The sequence below is a fragment of the Anas platyrhynchos genome, chromosome 36 (genome assembly GCF_047663525.1).
Source record: "Anas platyrhynchos isolate ZD024472 breed Pekin duck chromosome 36, IASCAAS_PekinDuck_T2T, whole genome shotgun sequence".
Classification (NCBI taxonomy): Eukaryota; Metazoa; Chordata; class Aves; order Anseriformes; family Anatidae; genus Anas; species Anas platyrhynchos.
Genome location: NC_092624.1, coordinates 5160585 through 5179324, shown reverse-complemented (window position 1 = coordinate 5179324; position 18740 = coordinate 5160585). Strand labels below are relative to the sequence as shown.

At 48.7% G+C, this 18740-nt stretch overlaps 3 long non-coding RNA genes across 14 annotated transcripts; all 3 read right to left on the bottom strand.

Annotated features, from left to right (window-relative positions):
- Positions 1–852: 852 nt before the first annotated feature.
- On the bottom strand, positions 853–3994 carry LOC140000998 (uncharacterized). The gene is made up of 3 exons (XR_011806169.1): positions 3562–3994; positions 2122–3473; positions 853–1237 (listed from the first exon to the last, which is right to left on the bottom strand). It is a non-coding gene; the product is annotated as an uncharacterized lncRNA (long non-coding RNA).
- Positions 3995–4158: 164 nt separating this feature from the next.
- On the bottom strand, positions 4159–17813 carry LOC119715170 (uncharacterized). 12 transcript variants are annotated; one of them, XR_011806188.1, is made up of 13 exons: positions 15462–15697; positions 15001–15054; positions 13561–14900; positions 13395–13461; positions 13080–13173; positions 12303–12405; positions 8566–8665; positions 8132–8388; positions 7951–7981; positions 7546–7600; positions 5966–6253; positions 5476–5569; positions 4498–4907 (listed from the first exon to the last, which is right to left on the bottom strand). It is a non-coding gene; the product is annotated as an uncharacterized lncRNA (long non-coding RNA). The 12 variants fall into 12 exon arrangements; XR_011806184.1 differs by lacking the exon at positions 7951–7981 and having other exon boundaries at positions 7546–7662; positions 13080–13299; XR_011806185.1 differs by having other exon boundaries at positions 7951–8388.
- On the bottom strand, positions 9654–11635 carry LOC140001014 (uncharacterized). Its single transcript, XR_011806191.1, has 4 exons — positions 11577–11635; positions 10135–11502; positions 9967–10035; positions 9654–9741 (listed from the first exon to the last, which is right to left on the bottom strand). It is a non-coding gene; the product is annotated as an uncharacterized lncRNA (long non-coding RNA).
- Positions 17814–18740: the final 927 nt, after the last annotated feature.

Below are 18740 nucleotides of genomic sequence, written 5' to 3'. Positions count from 1 at the left end.
GAAACCCCTACAGGCCTAATCCAAACTGTTTACCACACTAAACCCCTGAAGTCCTATGCCTAAAAGCCCTTAGGACACTTAGGACGCTCAAAACCCAAACCCAAAACAATAGGATTCTCAAAGCCCTAAACAACAAGATTAGGACGCTTAAAGCCGTAACCCCAAAATTAAGATGCTCAAAACACAAAGCCAACCCAAAACACTAGGATGCTCAAAACCCTTACTCAAAACATCAGGACGCTCAAAACTCTAACCCAAAAATTAAGATGCTTAACACCCAAAGCCCTAACACAAAACATTAGGACGCTCAACACCGTAACCCAAAAAATTAGGACGCTCGAAACTCTAACCCTGGAGAACCTAACCTGAAAAAAAAAAAAAAAAAAAGGATCTTAACACACTAAGCCTAAGTAACTGACCAAAAATAAAACCCTAGGACCCTAACCCTAAAAAACATAGCAACACTCCATCCCACACAAAACTCTAAAACCCTAACACGCTAACCCTGAAACCCTTAAAACCCTGTTAAAACTCCAACCCAGTTATACACCAGTTACCTCCCTTAAAGGATATAGAGGAGCTCTCTCAGATACGGCAGTCCTACTTCTCATGAACGCAGCCGGAGGTCGGTCTCATTCTGGTGCTCATGGTGGTGGAAGCAGGGGCAACGGTGGTACTGCTGGAGATACCACAGCCACCTGTGGTGGTTTTACCGTGCTGGGCAGCTAAACCCCACAACCGCTGTCTCACTCCCCCTCCTTTAGATGAGGAGGGGGAGAAGTAAAGCAAAGAACAACTCACAGGTTGAGATAAGGATAATTTAATTAAAGGGAAATAATTTTAATAGTTAAATTGTTTAGTTCATGGTAGTCTTTATTTAATTAAGGGGAAATAAAAAGGGAAAGGGGAAAAGGGAGGGGAAAAGGGAAAATAAAAAGAAGGGAGGAAAACAAACAAAATAAATGAAAGCTCTATGGAAGTGCAGAGGAAAGAAATTGCTCTCTACTTCCCACAAATGAGCAATGACTGACCACGTCCTTGAAGAGAGGCCTCAACGCACGCAGCCGGTGTTCGAGAGGAGGACCGACGTCTTCTCAACGAGAGCCCACCCCTCCCCTCTTCTTCCTGTTTCCACCTTTTATTGCTGAGTGTGACATCACATGGTATGGAATATCCCTTTGATTGGTTTAGGTCAGCTGCCCTAGTGATGTTTCTCTCCTCGCTTTTTGCCCATCCCCTAGGAGGGTTAGAGAAAGGCCCGATACTGTGCCACTGCTGCTCAGCAGTAGACACAACGCTGGTGTGATAACGCTGCTGTTCCAGCTAGAAGTACAGAGTACGGCACTGTATGGGCTGCTGCCGGGAAAGTTAACATTCCAGCCAGACCCAGTACACCACCGGAGGTGGATTATTACGATATGGAGATGGTAGGTTATCCAACGGCTCCCGTTTATTATCTTTTTATTTTTCCTGTTCTTCTTCTTCTTCAAAATTTCTTACCTGCTTTTAGTGTAAATATTAAGGCTGTAAAAGGACATGAAGTCCTCCTGATCCATAATCCTGCATAATCACTTTCTTCCCGGCAAAAAGGTTCCTTCGAATTAACATGTGTATTTAAGGCCTGACAAATACAGTCTTCAAAGGATCCTAAAACAGGCCGAAAGACATGCGGTCTTAAAGGCTCCTTTGGCCATTCTATCACACAAGACTGGACCCTTTTTTATTTACTTTTTACGTTTCTGGGGCCTCTCTCGTTCCAGTTTCTAACCGTTATTCCTAATGGACTTTCTGGTGGTATGTCTGATAATTTGCTCTCTTTCTTCTGGTCCCTGGTCTTCGGTTTTGTCTCACCCATCTAGGAATGTTACTGTGGCAATTCCCACAGCCCTTGGTTACCTTAATAAGAGTGTCTTAAAGAGGATTTAAGATCTATCACCCACCCACAAATCCTATAGGAATCCCTTCGGTCCTTCACCTGCCAAGTCCCTCGCGGAACATTGGAACAGTGGTAAAGAAGACCTCCACAATCGCTTCAGAACTAAATTCCATCTCAGTCACACTCTTACACACACAGGCAACCGAAACCCATCCAACAGAACAGTATAGGCTTTAAACACTTACGACTCCGTTGTCTTCATTCAGATCTTCACACGCAGAATTACGGGCAAAATATAGTGCTGCAGCCAGCAAGGGAGCTGAAAAAAAATCAAAACCTTAGCTTACCTTTATTCAGGTTCAAGATGCCATTAGTCCTGACCAGACTCGAACAGTAACCACCAAATGCTGGGGCACCTCTCCTAGATCAAATAAGAACTCAGGAACCAAAGCCCTCCCGGACATGCCCCCTGGTGTCATATACGACTGGGTGCCAAATTGGATTGCAATTAAATTTTACAATTTATTATATGAATAGAGGTAAACGAGCAGTTGCTCGCAAACAGATATACTGTGCCAGATGCCCTTCAGCAAGTGCCCAGAGGCAGACCAGATGTCTTCGCCAACACAGTCCAAACAATATATTAGTACACCTATGACCTGCCACGTTACCTGTCATCACTAACTGCCAGGCAGGACAGCTCCAGACCAAACACATACACACACAGGCACGCCACAAACACTACAAACAAAACACACAACACAAGGCACAAGAAAAAGTGACCCCCAGAGGAAAGCCCTATGGCAACAGCAAGTCAGAACAGGTGCTCTGCACCAGACCCCAGGAGAGACTCAAATGTCACGACACACGACTGGAAGCAACTGCCAGAACTGGGATGATGGAGGCCTAAAAATCCTGCCTTCAAGACAAGAGACCAGAAGGATGGGGAGTGAAAACCCCCTAAGAAGACACTTAGGAAATCGATTCCCAAGCAAGAGCTCCTGATGCGGCCCAGATGACTTCTGCAAGAGTGAGGATGGAAACAGACGCGATCTCAAACCGAATATGATGCACAAGACCTGAAACAGATCTGCACTTTCGAGCACTTCTTGTCTTGCAGTCACTGCTTGATCAGAGCCATGAGGACAAAAGAAGCATTGAGGCCCTTCTGCACAGCTACCAAGTCGCCTGCCAGGTCAGTCCGGTCTAAAAAGCCAGGAGGATATCAAGACCCAAGAAGCACAGAACAGACACTGCAGAAGCAACACCACAAGACAGACAAACTGAAGGAAACTGTCCTGCCTGGCGCACGCACTCACGCTACAAAATAATCCCGCTTCTTCTATTAGCCTGCTGACCCAGCCACAAGCAGCTTGAACGTGACCCAGCCTCAACCACCCTCACAGTGCCACCAAGTCTATTCAGCCAGCTGGCTCAATGCTGCTCTGGCTCCCGGCTCCCATTAGCCACCCCACATATGCAAATACCAGGTGCCCCCCAACTTAGCTCTCAGGTTGCTGCATGGTAAAGTTTCTCTGCCTCAAGAAATGCACAGGCACTGATTGTCATCTTAGTCAATTGCCAGGCTCATCATCAGCTGCAAAAACAGAGAAACAGCATTCACTAGGACGCCAGCCCCATTGCTCACCTTCTCCACAATGCTGACTACTACTGATGCAACATACGATTGTGCTCATGTGTTCCTCTCCGAGTCCAAGCTCCAACAGTGCAGCCAGTATCATCCACTCCACCCGGGAAAACAAAGGGATTAAATGATCATTGCGTTCACAACAAGTCAGCCAACTGTGGTTTTGTTTTTTTGTTTGTTTCTTTGTTTTTTTGTGTTTGTTTCCTGTAATTTTTTTAAATCAGTTTTACCTAAACAACATGCAGAGAGCAGACAAGAGACCTGGGTGTTTCTAGAAGCAACAATCCCCATGCTTTTGCTGCAGCTTTTAACATTGAAAGGACGACACGACCAGGCCAGTAACTGGAACTTTTTCAAATGGAATTACGTCAAACAGGTTCATCATCACTTGCAAAAACAGAGAACCAGCATTCACTAGCATGCCAGCCCTGATAGCTACCTCTTGGACAACGCTCACTGCTACTGATGCAAAATACAGTTGAGCAATACCTCTCTGTTCCCAGCTCCTTTACCTCAGCTGCTCAGTAGCTCCACATGACAAATGGGCCCGGGCGGCGCCGCGCCAAAATGGGCCCGGGCGGCGCCGCGCCGAAATGGGCCCGGGCAGACTTATTCTGCAGAGAAGAAGGTGAGCCTGCTCACTCTCGAGGCACTACTGCACTTATGCGGTCAAGAGACATTACCCCACTGTTTCCCAAAAACAACTACCTGGAAACACCTAATAAACATACTTCTAATATGTCAATTCAAGGACATCAAGACTAGAAGGTTGCAAGGTCTAAACACTCGACAGACAGAAAACACACAGGCAAAAGCTCCAGAAATATAACAAACTGTCCCTAAACCTGAAAGAGACTACCCCTTACATGCCCACTGCTGCCATTTTCAGATACACGCTCACACAGGGAGCCTCCATCATACATTTCTCCTAAACCCTGCTGCTTCACTTTGACAGCAAGGTTATGACTTTGATAAGATTTGACATAGATTTAAAGGCTCACAGAAAGCCCCGTAATTCTGCAAAAATCAGAAGGGACCCAGAACCACAAAGCAAACACACAAAGTAACATCACCATACCATCCGTAAAACTGCCATAACAACTACTCACCTGAGGAAGAGCTGCGTGCAATACAGGCACCTACTACTAGATTGCTTTACAGTGACAGATCCTACCAGTTACCAACTCAAAAAGATATGCGTACCGGTTTCTACTGGAAAACGCATCAGTCCATAGACTCTGACCCACCTAATGAACCCTCCAAACAACTGAAGGAAAAACAAAGCACTTACCCAAAAGTGCAGCCCAGGCAGAAGGAGCTCTCTGATGGCATACCTGCAACTCAGTTACCACTAGGTCTCACCTGGAACCTGAAGCCAATCACCTGGGAAAGTGCAGGGGGAAAGCATAAAAAAGCTGAAAGAGGAGCAGCAGCAGCTGTGATTTTATTAACTTCCTTATATGGCTTAGCTCAACAGCATGCAGAGTGCAGACAGGAGAACTGGGGTGTTTCTAGAAGCAATAATCCCCATGCTTCTGCTGCAGCTTTGAATACTGAAAGGACAATACTACCACACAAGTAAATGAAGCTTTTTCAGCCGGATTTAGCTCAGACTTGTATTTACGCAGGAAGAAAACTCTAGGAGCAGAACAGATTATGCGCCAAAGAGGAATTCAATTCCATTCCACTTACAGGAAAAATCACTTACTTAAGTAGGCTAACTGAGAACCAAAAGGCTATGCTCACGGGTCAAAACACACTACAGGACACGGGGGCCAGGCCCTCTGCTGCATCCACTTAAAACCCATCCCTACACTCACCAAGGTGCAACCCCAACACAAAAAAAAACAGACGCAGCATTTCAGCACCTGCTTTGTTCCGATTCTAAAGACTAACACCACAGCCCACATTGCCTGGGACACCTGATAAACAGAAGAGAAAGCAGCCATACCCTTTTCAAGCCATCCCTGCACGTGTCGCTCCTTGATCATCTGCAACCTCTTCTCCAATCCTCAACCACTTCTCTAGAGAGCCTGCCACGGCACCTGCAAAGCAAGACGGATACCCTTCGCACTCACCTCGTGCTACTTGGCAGTTCTGCTCCAATCCAGCTCACAACCAGCCCGCCCTTCTCGTGCTGCTCTTCAGAGTGCAGCTTGGCCCCACTCAGCCTGTGTGAGACAAATGTGAAACAAAAAGAAAAGCATAGGCTGAAGCAGCATCCAAAGCCACAGCACAGCTGGGACAGTTACTCTCATCTGCTGCCTTACCTCAGCCCCCTCACCTGCCCTCGAGGCAGATGCTTCCATCTGCTCTCTTAGGCCAGCTACAACACCTCTGAAATATAAAATAAACAGGATTTTTACTGTATTTTGTGCAGTTAACTAACTGCAGTGACAACTGCACCCCTAAAGTACCTTCTATATCTGCTCATCGCTCACCTTGCCAAAAGCAGCTCTGGTCGTCAAGTCCCGTGTCGAACACTGTGTTTCACCTTAAACGAATGAAAACAGTCACAAGAGAATCAATCATTCACCTGCCACCATTAGCACCCATCCCTCAACAACAAAAGGGACCCCTTTTACAATATTATCATTTCAAAACAGCAGCCCCCTTGCCTCAGCACCTCAGAAGTAGATCAAGCCAGTCACCGAGCTGCCCACCGAGTGCTGAACAGTTCCAGGAGGAGCTCTTTCCTGTGGGCAGTTCCTACTACGGTATACACTCTACTGGGGACAGAATAGAAATAAAAATAAAAGTTTCAAAACCCCATATCTGTAAGCTTTCAAGATTCAACAGTACACCATTCAAGCACTATGCAAACAGCTGCTCGCATGCAGCTCAACTCTGCCAAATCCACATCTGCCAACCTCCAGAGATGACTGTGCCAGCTGTCCTTCAGTATGCGCCCAGAGGCAGATGTCTACGCCAAAACAGTCCAGACAATGTATTAGTACACCCATAGACTACCACGTTAGCCATTATCACTAACTGCCAGGCAGGACAGCTCCAGACCAAACATGTACACACACAGGCACGCCACAAACACTACAAACAAAACACACAACACAAGGCACAAGAAAAAGCGACCCCCAGAGGAAAGCCCTATGGCAACAGCAAGTCAGAACAGGTGCTCTGCACCAGACCCCAGGAGAGACTCAAATGTCACCACACGCGACTGGAAGCAACTGCCAGAACCGGGATGATGGAGGCCTAAAAAGCCTGCCTTCAAGACAAGAGACCAGAAGGATGGGGACTGAAAACCCCCTAAGAAGACACTTAGGAAATCAATTCCCAAGCAAGAGCTCCTGATGCAACCCAGATGAGTTCCGCAAGCGTGAGGATGGAAACAGACGTGATCTCAAACCGAGTATGATGCACAAGACCTGAAACAGATCCACACTTCAAGCAGCGACTGCAAGACAAGAAGTGCTCGCATCAGCCCTACGATGACGAAACAAGCATTTAGGGCCTTTGGTGTAGCTAAAAGGTTGCACGTCTTGTCTGTCCAGTGGAAGAAGGCAATGAGAATATCAAGACCTGAAGAGCACGTAACATATGATGATCATATCAGGAAACGTTTGATACAAAAAACTATTAATCGCATAGTAGAAGTGATCCCCTTAAGCTCCCACTGCAACACAAGCGTTGCTCAGCTCCCAGTTCAACATCAGTATTATTCTGAGGAGGTCAAGTGTTCAATACCTTCGGGATGGCTTCCCGAGGCCTGCCGGGCACCAAGAGCAACAGCACAGTACAGCACAGACAACACAGATGACAAGCTGGGACTGCCCTGCCTGGCACGCGCTCACATTGTACGTGACTGAACTCCCCACACATAATCTCTCTGCCTGCCCTGATCAATCCTGAAAGGCCCCATCCAAAGCAATGACTTAAAAGCACAGACCCTCGCCCTATGGGTGCATTCACAACCCCAGCTCAAACATAGCATTTGCCCCCCCCCCCCACCGACCCCCCCCAAATTAGCTTGGGAATGCTGGGAGGCAGGTTCCATCCTCACCAAGGAACACAAAGGCCAGCCAGGACATTGCTTCAGGCACAAGGCTCCTCTTCGCCTGCAGAAATGAAGTGCCATCAGGCGCCAGCACACTAGCCAAATTTCTTCCAGTGAAACAACCTCCTCAGAAACAAAACAGTAATCAACTGACCTGCTCTGCTACTGAAATCAGATAGACACCCTTTAAACAACTCCCCACCTCCCTCTGCCAACCACTCCACAACACACAGCATTTCCCCCTGGACTTAATTCTCAGGGCTCAGAATCCACCATCAATGTGGACCACAGAGGCCAGCTAGGATGTTCCCAGGACCTTCTTCGTCCCTGCAAAAGAGGAGTCACCCAGAGGTGCACCAAGAGACTACTACAGCAAAAACAATACCCGTTTTCCATTTTTTCTCCACTCACCTTCCCGATCCAGGCTTAGCGCTTCCATTCACTGTGTTGAGCCAAGGTAACAGGACTTAGTCCAAGAACAGAAACGTGACAATCCACAAAACAGTCTATACCCACTCCTTTCATCCCCTACTGCAACAGCCAAGAAGCCCCAGAGCCACATGGCCGAACCCAGTACCACCGCTTTGCTCACCTAACATCCCAAGGAGATGCATCGTGCTCCCAGCTCCTCTTGTGCTCCGAGCATCTCCAGCATTTCAGGAACTGGAACCGCTGACGTCTGGCACATCTCAGAAACGTGGCAGGAGACGTACTCTGCTGTCGCAAGGCACTTGCAAAGCCGGCCCGACAGGTGAAGCAGAATAACACAGTCCACCGATCAACTTGGGGCCCCCACTGCTGTCCACTCACCCTCATGCTTCGTTCAAGTTTCCGTGCCTATGCCCTGAGCTACAAGAAACAAAGAGAGAAGGTCACAACCACGATGGATACGCAAACAGTGCAGCTCCTAGCAGAGGACTCAAACACAGACACCAGAGCGAGACAAACAAAAAAAACCCTCAAGTCCAAAACTGCCGAAAGGCCATGAATGCATAGCAGCCCCAGCAGGGGTAATGACAGACATACCCTTTGCAGATGAAAAACGTGACCCTGCTCAGTCTCTTGGTAATACTGCACCAACACGGTCAAGCCTCTTCTAACATGTAATCAAGCTGGTTTTAGTCCTCTGGAGAGTTACACAAGTGGGTTGATTCATCTGGAGATTAAAATACAGATCAAAAACAGAAGCATATCCCACCATCCCAAAAAACAGTGAGCCAGCAACCTCTACTAAATATCCCTCTATTAAGTGAATTCCAAGCACTTAGAATTCCAGAAACCCATAGACTCCAGCCTGCCTAGAGAACCCTGCAACTGACTGAAGGAAAAACAAAGCACTGCCCCCAAAGAGCAGCCCAGGCAGAAGGAGCTCTCTCATGGCATACTTGGGGCTCATATACCTTTTGGTCCCACCCAGCACCCAAACCCAATCACCTGGGAAAGGGGAGGGGCAAAGCACAAGAAACTAGAAAGAGGAGGAGCAGCAGCTGTGGTTTATTTACTTAATTATAAGGCTTAGCTCAACAGCATGCAGAGTGCAGACAAGAGAACTGGGGTGTTTCTAGAAGCAACAATCCCCATGCTTTTGCTGCAGCTTTGAATACTGAAAGGACAATACTACCACACAAGTAAATGAAGCTTTTTCAGCTCAAATTAGCTCAAACTTTTATTTACACAGAAAGAAAGATCTAGGAGCAGAACAGATTGTACACCAACAAAATCAATTCCGTTCCACTCACAGGAAAAATCACTTACTTAAGTAGGCTATCAGAACCAAATAGCAATGCTGATGGGTCAAAACACACTACAGGACACTGGGGCCAGGCCCTCCGCTGCACTGAATTAAAACCCATCCCTACACTCACCAAGGTGCAAGCCCAACCCAAACACAAACAGCATTTCAGCCTCAACACAGTTTTCAGAACTGCTGGAAAGCATGCTCCATCCTCAGCAAGGCGTGCTCAGGCTGCACAAGACAGGGCTTCGGGCACCTCTTTGCCTACCAAAGAAGACCGCCATCAGCACCTGCTTTGTTCCGATTCTAAAGACTAACATCACAGCCCACATTGCCTGGGACACCTGATAAACAGAAGAGAAAGCAGCCATACCCTTTTCAAGCCATACCTGCACGTGTCGCTCCTTGATCATCTGCAACCTCTTCTCCAATCCTCAACCACTTCTCTAGAGAGCCTGCCATGGCACCTGCAAAGCAAGACGGATACCCTTCGCACTCACCTCGTGCTACTTGGCAGTTCTGCTCCAATCCAGCTCACAACCAGCCCGCCCTTCTCATGCTGCTCCTCAGAGTGCAGCTTGGCCCCACTCAGCCTGTGCGACACACCTGCAAAAGAGAAACAAAAGCATAGGCTGAAGCAGCACCCAAAGCCACAGCACAGCTGGGACAGTTACTCTCAGCTGCTCCCTTACCTCGGCCCCCTCATCTGCCCTCAAGGAAGATGATTCCATCTGCTCTCTTAGGCCAGCTACAACACACCTCTGAAATATAAACAGGATTTTTACTGTATTTTGTGTAGTTAAGTAACTGCAGTGACAACTGCACCCCTAAAGTATCTGCTACATCTGTTCATCGCTCACCTTGCCAAAAGCAGCCCTGGTCATCAAGTCCCGTGTTGTACACTGTGTTTCACCTTAAACAAATTAAACAAAAGTTGCCTACCAAGTGCTGAACAGTTCCAGAAGGAGCTCTTTCCTGTGACAGGTTCCTCCTAGGGTTTACACATTAATGGGGACAGAAAAGAAATAAAAAAAAAAAAAGCAAAACCCCATATCTGTAAGCTTTCAAGATTCAACAGACCTCCTCAAGCACGCCGTTCAAGCACTATGCACACAGCTGCTCACAAGCAGATATACTCTCCCAAATCCACAGCTGCCAACCACCAGACATGACTGTGCCAGCTTGCCAGCTGCCCTTCAGTACGTGCCCAGAGGCAGACCGGATGTCTTCGCCAACGCAGTCCCATCAATGTATTAGTACACCCATGCACTGCCACATTAATCACTAACTGCCAGGCAGGACAGCTCCAGACCAAACACGTACACACACAGGCACGCCACAAACACTACAAACAAAACACACAACACAAGACACAAGAAAAAGTGACCCACATAGGAAAGCCCTATGGCAACAGCAAGTCAGAACAGGTGCTCTGCACCAGACCCCAGGAGAGACTCAAATGTCACGACACACGACTGGAAGCAACTGCCAGAACTGGGATGATGGAGGCCTAAAAATCCTGCCTTCAAGACAAGAGACCAGAGGGATGGGGACTGAAAACCCCCTAAGAAGACACTTAGGAAATCGATTCCCAAGCAAGAGCTCCTGATGCGGCCCAGATGACTTCTGCAAGAGTGAGGATGGAAACAGACGCGATCTCAAACCGAATATGATGCACAAGACCTGAAACAGATCTGCACTTTCGAGCACTTCTTGTCTTGCAGTCACTGCTTGATCAGAGCCATGAGGACAAAACAAGCATTGAGGCCCTTCTGCACAGCTACCAAGTCGCCTGCCTGGTCAGTCCGGTCTAAAAAGCCAGGAGGATATCAAGACCCAAGAAGCACAGAACAGACACTGCAGAAGCAACACCACAAGACAGACAAACTGAAGGAAACTGTCCTGCCTGGCGCACGCACTCACGCTACAAAATAATCCCGCTTCTTCTATTAGCCTGCTGACCCAGCCACAAGCAGCTTGAACGTGACCCAGCCTCAACCACCCTCACAGTGCCACCAAGTCTATTCAGCCAGCTGGCTCAATGCTGCTCTGGCTCCCGGCTCCCATTAGCCACCCCACATATGCAAATACCAGGTGCCCCCCAACTTAGCTCTCAGGTTGCTGCATGGTAAAGTTTCTCTGCCTCAAGAAATGCACAGGCACTGATTGTCATCTTAGTCAATTGCCAGGCTCATCATCAGCTGCAAAAAACAGAGTACCAGCATTCACTAGCACGCCGGCCATGATGCCCACCTCCTCCACAATGCTGACTACTGCTGATGCAACATACGGTTCTGCTCACCTCTTCCTCTCCGAATCCAAGCTCCAACAGTGCAACCAGTATCATCCACACCACCTGTGAAAACAAAGGGATTAAATGATCGTTGCGTTCACAACAAGTCAGCCAATGGTGTTGGTTTTTTTTGTTACTATTTTTTTTGTGTGTGTGTTTCCTGTATATATTTTTTAGTCTGCTTTAGCTCAACAGCATGCAGACTGCAGATAAGAAAACTGGGGTGTTTCTAGAAGCAAAAAAAACACACAGGCAAAAGCTCCAGAAATATAACAAACTGTCCCTAAACTTGAAACAGACTACCCCTTACGTGCCCACTGCTGCCATTTTCAGACACATGCTCACACAGGGAGCTTCCATGATACATTTCAACTAAACCCTGCTCCATCACTTTAACAGCAAGGTTGTAACTTTGATAATATTTGACATACAGGCAAAGACTCACAGAAAGCCCCGTAATTCGGCAAAAATCAGAAGGGACCCAGAACCACAAAGCAAACACACAAAGTAACATCACCACACTATCCGTAAAACTGCCATAACAACTACTCACCTGAGGAAGAGCTGCGTGCAATACAGGCACCTACTACTAGATTGCTTTACAGTGACAGATCCTACCAGTTACCAACTCAAAAAGATATGCGTACCGGTTTCTACTGGAAAACGCATCAGTCCATAGACTCTGACCCACCTAATGAACCCTCCAAACAACTGAAGGAAAAACAAAGCACTTACCCAAAAGTGCAGCCCAGGCAGAAGGAGCTCTCTGATGGCACACCTGCAACTCAGTTACCACTAGGTCTCACCTGGAACCTGATGCCAACCACCTGGGAAAGTGCTTGGGGAAAGCACAAAAAAAAACAAAAAGAGAAGGAGCAACAGCTGTGGTTTATTTACTTATTTATAAGGCTTAGCTCAACAGCATACAGAGTGCAGACAGGAGAGCTAGGGTGTTTCTAGAAACAAAAATCCCCATGCTTTTGCTGTAGCTTTGAATATTAAAAGGACAATACAACCAAGTAAGCAATTGATTTCTTTTTCCATCTGGAATTACCTCGATCTTTCATTTACATAGAAAGAACAATCTAGGAGCAGAACAGATTACACACCAAAAAATAATTCTATTCCATTCCACTCACAGGAAAAAATCACTTCAGTAGGATATCTGAGAACCAAATGGCTATGTTGATGGGTCAAAACACATTACAGGACACTGGGGCCAGGCCCTCCGCGGCACCCACTTAAAACCCGTCCCTACACTCACCAAGGTGCAACCCCAACACAAAAAAACAGACACAGCATTTCAGCTTCAACACAGTTTTGGGAACTGCTGGAAAGCAAGCTTCATCCTCAGCAAGGCGTGCTCAGGCTACACAGGACAGGGCTTCAGGCACCTCTTTGCTTACCAAAGAAGACCACCATCAGCACCTGCTTTGTTCCGATTCTCAAGAGCTAACATCACAGCCCACATTGCCTGGGACATCTGATAAACAGAAGAGAAAGCAGCCATACCGTTTTCAAGCCATCCCTGCACATGTCGCTCCTTGATCATCTGCAACCTCTTCTCAAATCCTCAACCGCTTCTGTGGAGAGCCTGCCACGGCACCTGCAAAGCAAGATGGATACCCTTCGCACTCACCTCGTGCTACTTGGCAGTTCTGCTCCAATCCAGCTCACAACCAGCCCGCCCTTCTCGTGCTGCTCTTCAGAGTGCAGCTTGGCCCCTCTGAGCCTGTGTGAGACAAATGTGAAACAAAAAAGCATAGGCTGAAGCAGCATCCAAAGCCACAGCACAGCTGGGACAGTTACTCTCAGCTGCTCCCTTACCTCGGCCTCCTCACCTGCCCTCGAGGCAGATGCTTCCATCTGCTCTCTTAAGCCAGCTACAACACCTCTGAAATATAAACAGGATTTTTACTGTATTTTGTGTAGTTAAGTAACTGCAGTGACAACTGCACCCCTAAAGTATCTGCTACATCTGTTCATCGCTCACCTTGCCAAAAGCAGCCCTGGTCATCAAGTCCCGTGTTGTACACTGTGTTTCACCTTAAACAAATTAAACAAAAGTTGCCTACCAAGTGCTGAACAGTTCCAGAAGGAGCTCTTTCCTGTGACAGGTTCCTCCTAGGGTTTACACATTAATGGGGACAGAAAAGAAATAAAAAAAAAAAAAGCAAAACCCCATATCTGTAAGCTTTCAAGATTCAACAGACCTCCTCAAGCACGCCGTTCAAGCACTATGCACACAGCTGCTCACAAGCAGATATACTCTCCCAAATCCACAGCTGCCAACCACCAGACATGACTGTGCCAGCTTGCCAGCTGCCCTTCAGTACGTGCCCAGAGGCAGACCGGATGTCTTCGCCAACGCAGTCCCATCAATGTATTAGTACACCCATGCACTGCCACATTAATCACTAACTGCCAGGCAGGACAGCTCCAGACCAAACACGTACACACACAGGCACGCCACAAACACTACAAACAAAACACACAACACAAGACACAAGAAAAAGTGACCCACATAGGAAAGCCCTATGGCAACAGCAAGTCAGAACAGGTGCTCTGCACCAGACCCCAGGAGAGACTCAAATGTCACGACACACGACTGGAAGCAACTGCCAGAACTGGGATGATGGAGGCCTAAAAATCCTGCCTTCAAGACAAGAGACCAGAGGGATGGGGACTGAAAACCCCCTAAGAAGACACTTAGGAAATCGATTCCCAAGCAAGAGCTCCTGATGCGGCCCAGATGACTTCTGCAAGAGTGAGGATGGAAACAGACGCGATCTCAAACCGAATATGATGCACAAGACCTGAAACAGATCTGCACTTTCGAGCACTTCTTGTCTTGCAGTCACTGCTTGATCAGAGCCATGAGGACAAAACAAGCATTGAGGCCCTTCTGCACAGCTACCAAGTCGCCTGCCTGGTCAGTCCGGTCTAAAAAGCCAGGAGGATATCAAGACCCAAGAAGCACAGAACAGACACTGCAGAAGCAACACCACAAGACAGACAAACTGAAGGAAACTGTCCTGCCTGGCGCACGCACTCACGCTACAAAATAATCCCGCTTCTTCTATTAGCCTGCTGACCCAGCCACAAGCAGCTTGAACGTGACCCAGCCTCAACCACCCTCACAGTGCCACCAAGTCTATTCAGCCAGCTGGCTCAATGCTGCTCTGGCTCCCAGCTCCCATTAGCCACCCCACATATGCAAATACCAGGTGCCCCCAACTTAGCTCTCAAGTTGCTGGATGGCAAAGTCCCACCGCCTCAAGAAATGCACGGGCACTGATTGTCATCTTAGTCAATTGCCAGGCTCATCATCAGCTGCAAAAACAGAGAAACAGCATTCACTAGGACGCCAGCCCCATTGCTCACCTTCTCCACAATGCTGACTACTGCTGATGCAACATACGGTTCTGCTCACCTCTTCCTCTCCGAATCCAAGCTCCAACAGTGCAGCCAGTATCATCCACACCACCTGGGAAAACAAAGGGATTAAATGACCATTGCGTTCACAACAAGTCAGCCAACTGCGGTTTTTTGTTTGTTTGTTTGTTTTTTGTCTGTGTGTGTTTCCTGTATTTTTTTTAAATCAGTTTTACCTAAACAACGTGCAGAGAGCAGACAAGAGACCTGGGGTGTTTCTAGAAGCAACAATCCCTATGCTTTTGCTGCAGCTTTTAATATTGAAAGAACAGCACAACCATTCAAGAAACTGAAACTTTTTCAAATGGAATTATGTCAAACAGGTTCACCATCACTTGCAAAAACACAGAACCAGCATTCACTAGCATGCCAGCCCTGATAGCTACCTCTTGGACAACGCTCACTGCTACTGATGCAAAATACAGTTGAGCAATACCTCTCTGTTCCCAGCTCCTTTACCTCAGCTGCTCAGTAGCTCCACATGACAAATGGGCCCGGGCGGCGCCGCGCCGAAATGGGCCCGGGCGGCGCCGCGCCGAAATGGGCCCGGGCGGCGCCGCGCCGAAATGGGCCCGGGCGGCGCCGCGCCGAAATGGGCCCGGGCGGCGCCGCGCCGAAATGGGCCCGGGCGGCGCCGCGCCGAAATGGGCCCGGGCGGCGCCGCGCCGAAATGGGCCCGGGCGGCGCCGCGCCGAAATGGGCCCGGGCGGCGCCGCGCCGAAATGGGCCCGGGCGGCGCCGCGCCGAAATGGGCCCGGGCGGCGCCGCGCCGAAATGGGCCCGGGCGGCGCCGCGCCGAAATGGGCCCGGGCGGCGCCGCGCCGAAATGGGCCCGGGCGGCGCCGCGCCGAAATGGGCCCGGGCGGCGCCGCGCCGAAATGGGCCCGGGCGGCGCCGCGCCGAAATGGGCCCGGGCGGCGCCGCGCCGAAATGGGCCCGGGCGGCGCCGCGCCGAAATGGGCCCGGGCGGCGCCGCGCCGAAATGGGCCCGGGCGGCGCCGCGCCGAAATGGGCCCGGGCGGCCTTATTCTGCAGAGAAGGTGAGCCTGCTCACTCTCTAGGCACTGCTGCACTTATGTGGTCAAGAAACTCTACGCCACAGTTTTCCAAAAATAAGGTACCTTTTCTTTTTCTCCAGATCTTTTAATTACGTAGAAAGAAAAATCAAACAGCAGAACTGATTACACACCAAAAAAATAAATAAATAAATTCCATACCACTCACAGGAAAAATCACTTACTTAAGTAGGCTACCTGAGAACCAAAAGGCTATGCTGATGGGTCAAAACACACTACAGGACACTGGAGCCAGGCCCTCCGCTGCACTGAATTAAAACCCATCCCTACACTCACCAAGGTGCAACCCCAACACAAAAAAACAGACACAGCATTTCAGCTTCAACACAGTTTTGGGAACTGCTGGAAAGCATGCTTCATACTCAGCGAGGAGTGCTCAGGCTACACAAGACAGGGCTTCGAGCACCTCTTTGCCTACCAAAGAAGACCGCCATCAGCACCTGCTTTGTTCCGATACTAAACACTAACATCACAGCCCACGTTGCCTGGGACACCTGATAAACAGAAGAGAAAGCAGCCATACCCTTTTCAAGCCATCCCTGCACGTGTCGCTCCTTGATCATCTGCAAGCTCTTCTCAAATCCTCAACCGCTTCTGTGGAGAGCCTGCCACGGCACCTGCAAAGCAAGATGGATACGCTTCGCACTCACCTCGTGCTACTTGGCAGTTCTGCTCCAATCCAGCTCACAACCAGCCCGCCCTTCTCATGCTGCTCCTCAGAGTGCAGCTTGGCCCCACTCAGCCTGTGCGACACACCTGCAAAAGAGAAACAAAAGCATAGGCTGAAGCAGCACCCAAAGCCACAGCACAGCTGGGACAGTTACTCTCAGCTGCTCCCTTACCTCGGCCCCCTCACCTACCCTCAAGGAAGATGCTTCCATCTGCTCTCTTAAGCCAGCTACAACACCTCTGAAATATAAACAGGATTTTTAATGTATTTTGTGTAGTTCAGTAACTGCAGTGACAACTGCACCCCTAAAGTACCTGCTACATATGCTCATCGCTCACCTTGCCAAAAGCAGCTATGGTCAAGTCCCGTGTTGTACACTGTGTTTCACCTTAAACAAATTAAACAAAAGTTGCCTACCAAGTGCTGAACAGTTCCAGAAGGAGCTCTTTCCTGTGACAGGTTCCTCCTAGGGTTTACACATTAATGGGGACAGAAAAGAAATAAAAAAAAAAAAAGCAAAACCCCATATCTGTAAGCTTTCAAGATTCAACAGACCTCCTCAAGCACGCCGTTCAAGCACTATGCACACAGCTGCTCACAAGCAGATATACTCTCCCAAATCCACAGCTGCCAACCACCAGACATGACTGTGCCAGCTGCCCTTCAGTACGTGCCCAGAGGCAGACCGGATGTCTTCGCCAACACAGTCCCATCAATGTATTAGTACACCCATGCACTGCCACATTAATCACTAACTGCCAGGCAGGACAGCTCCAGACCAAACACGTACACACACAGGCACGCCACAAACACTACAAACAAAACACACAACACAAGACACAAGAAAAAGTGACCCACATAGGAAAGCCCTATGGCAACAGCAAGTCAGAACAGGTGCTCTGCACCAGACCCCAGGAGAGACTCAAATGTCACGACACACGACTGGAAGCAACTGCCAGAACTGGGATGATGGAGGCCTAAAAATCCTGCCTTCAAGACAAGAGACCAGAGGGATGGGGACTGAAAACCCCCTAAGAAGACACTTAGGAAATCAATTCCCAAGCAAGAGCTCCTGATGTGGCCCAGATGACTTCTGCAAGAGTGAGGATGGAAAGAGATGTGCATCATATTTGGTTTGAGATCGCAAGACCTCAAACAGATCTGCACTTCAAGCAGCGACTGCAAGACAAGAAGTGCTCGGATCAGAGCCATGAGGACAAAACAAGCATTGAGGCCCTTCTGCACAGCTACCAAGTCGCCTGCCTGGTCTGTCCGGTCTAAAAAGCCAGGAGGATATCAAGACCCGAGAAGCACAGAACAGACACTGCAGAAGCAACACCACAAGACAGACAAACTGAAGGAAACTGTCACGCCTGGTGCACGCACTCACGCTACAAAATACTCCCGCCTCTTCTATTAGCCTGCTGACCCAGCCACAAGCAGCCTGAACGTGACCCAGCCTCAACCACCCTCACAGTAGCACCAAGTCTATTCAGCCAGCTGGCTCCATGCTGCTCTGGCTCCCAGCTCCCATTAGCCACCCCACATATGCAAATACCAGGTGCCCCCAACTTAGCTCTCAAGTTGCTGGAAGGCAAAGTCCCACCGCCTCAAGAAATGCACGGGCACTGATTGTCATCTTAGTCAATTGCCAGGCTCATCATCAGCTGCAAAAACAGAGAAACAGCATTCACTAGGACGCCAGCCCCATTGCTCACCTTCTCCACAATGCTGACTACTGCTGATGCAACATACGGTTCTGCTCACCTCTTCCTCTCCGAATCCAAGCTCCAACAGTGCAGCCAGTATCATCCACACCACCTGGGAAAACAAAGGGATTAAATGACCATTGCGTTCACAACAAGTCAGCCAACTGCGGTTTTTTGTTTGTTTGTTTGTTTTTTGTCTGTGTGTGTTTCCTGTATTTTTTTTAAATCAGTTTTACCTAAACAACGTGCAGAGAGCAGACAAGAGACCTGGGGTGTTTCTATC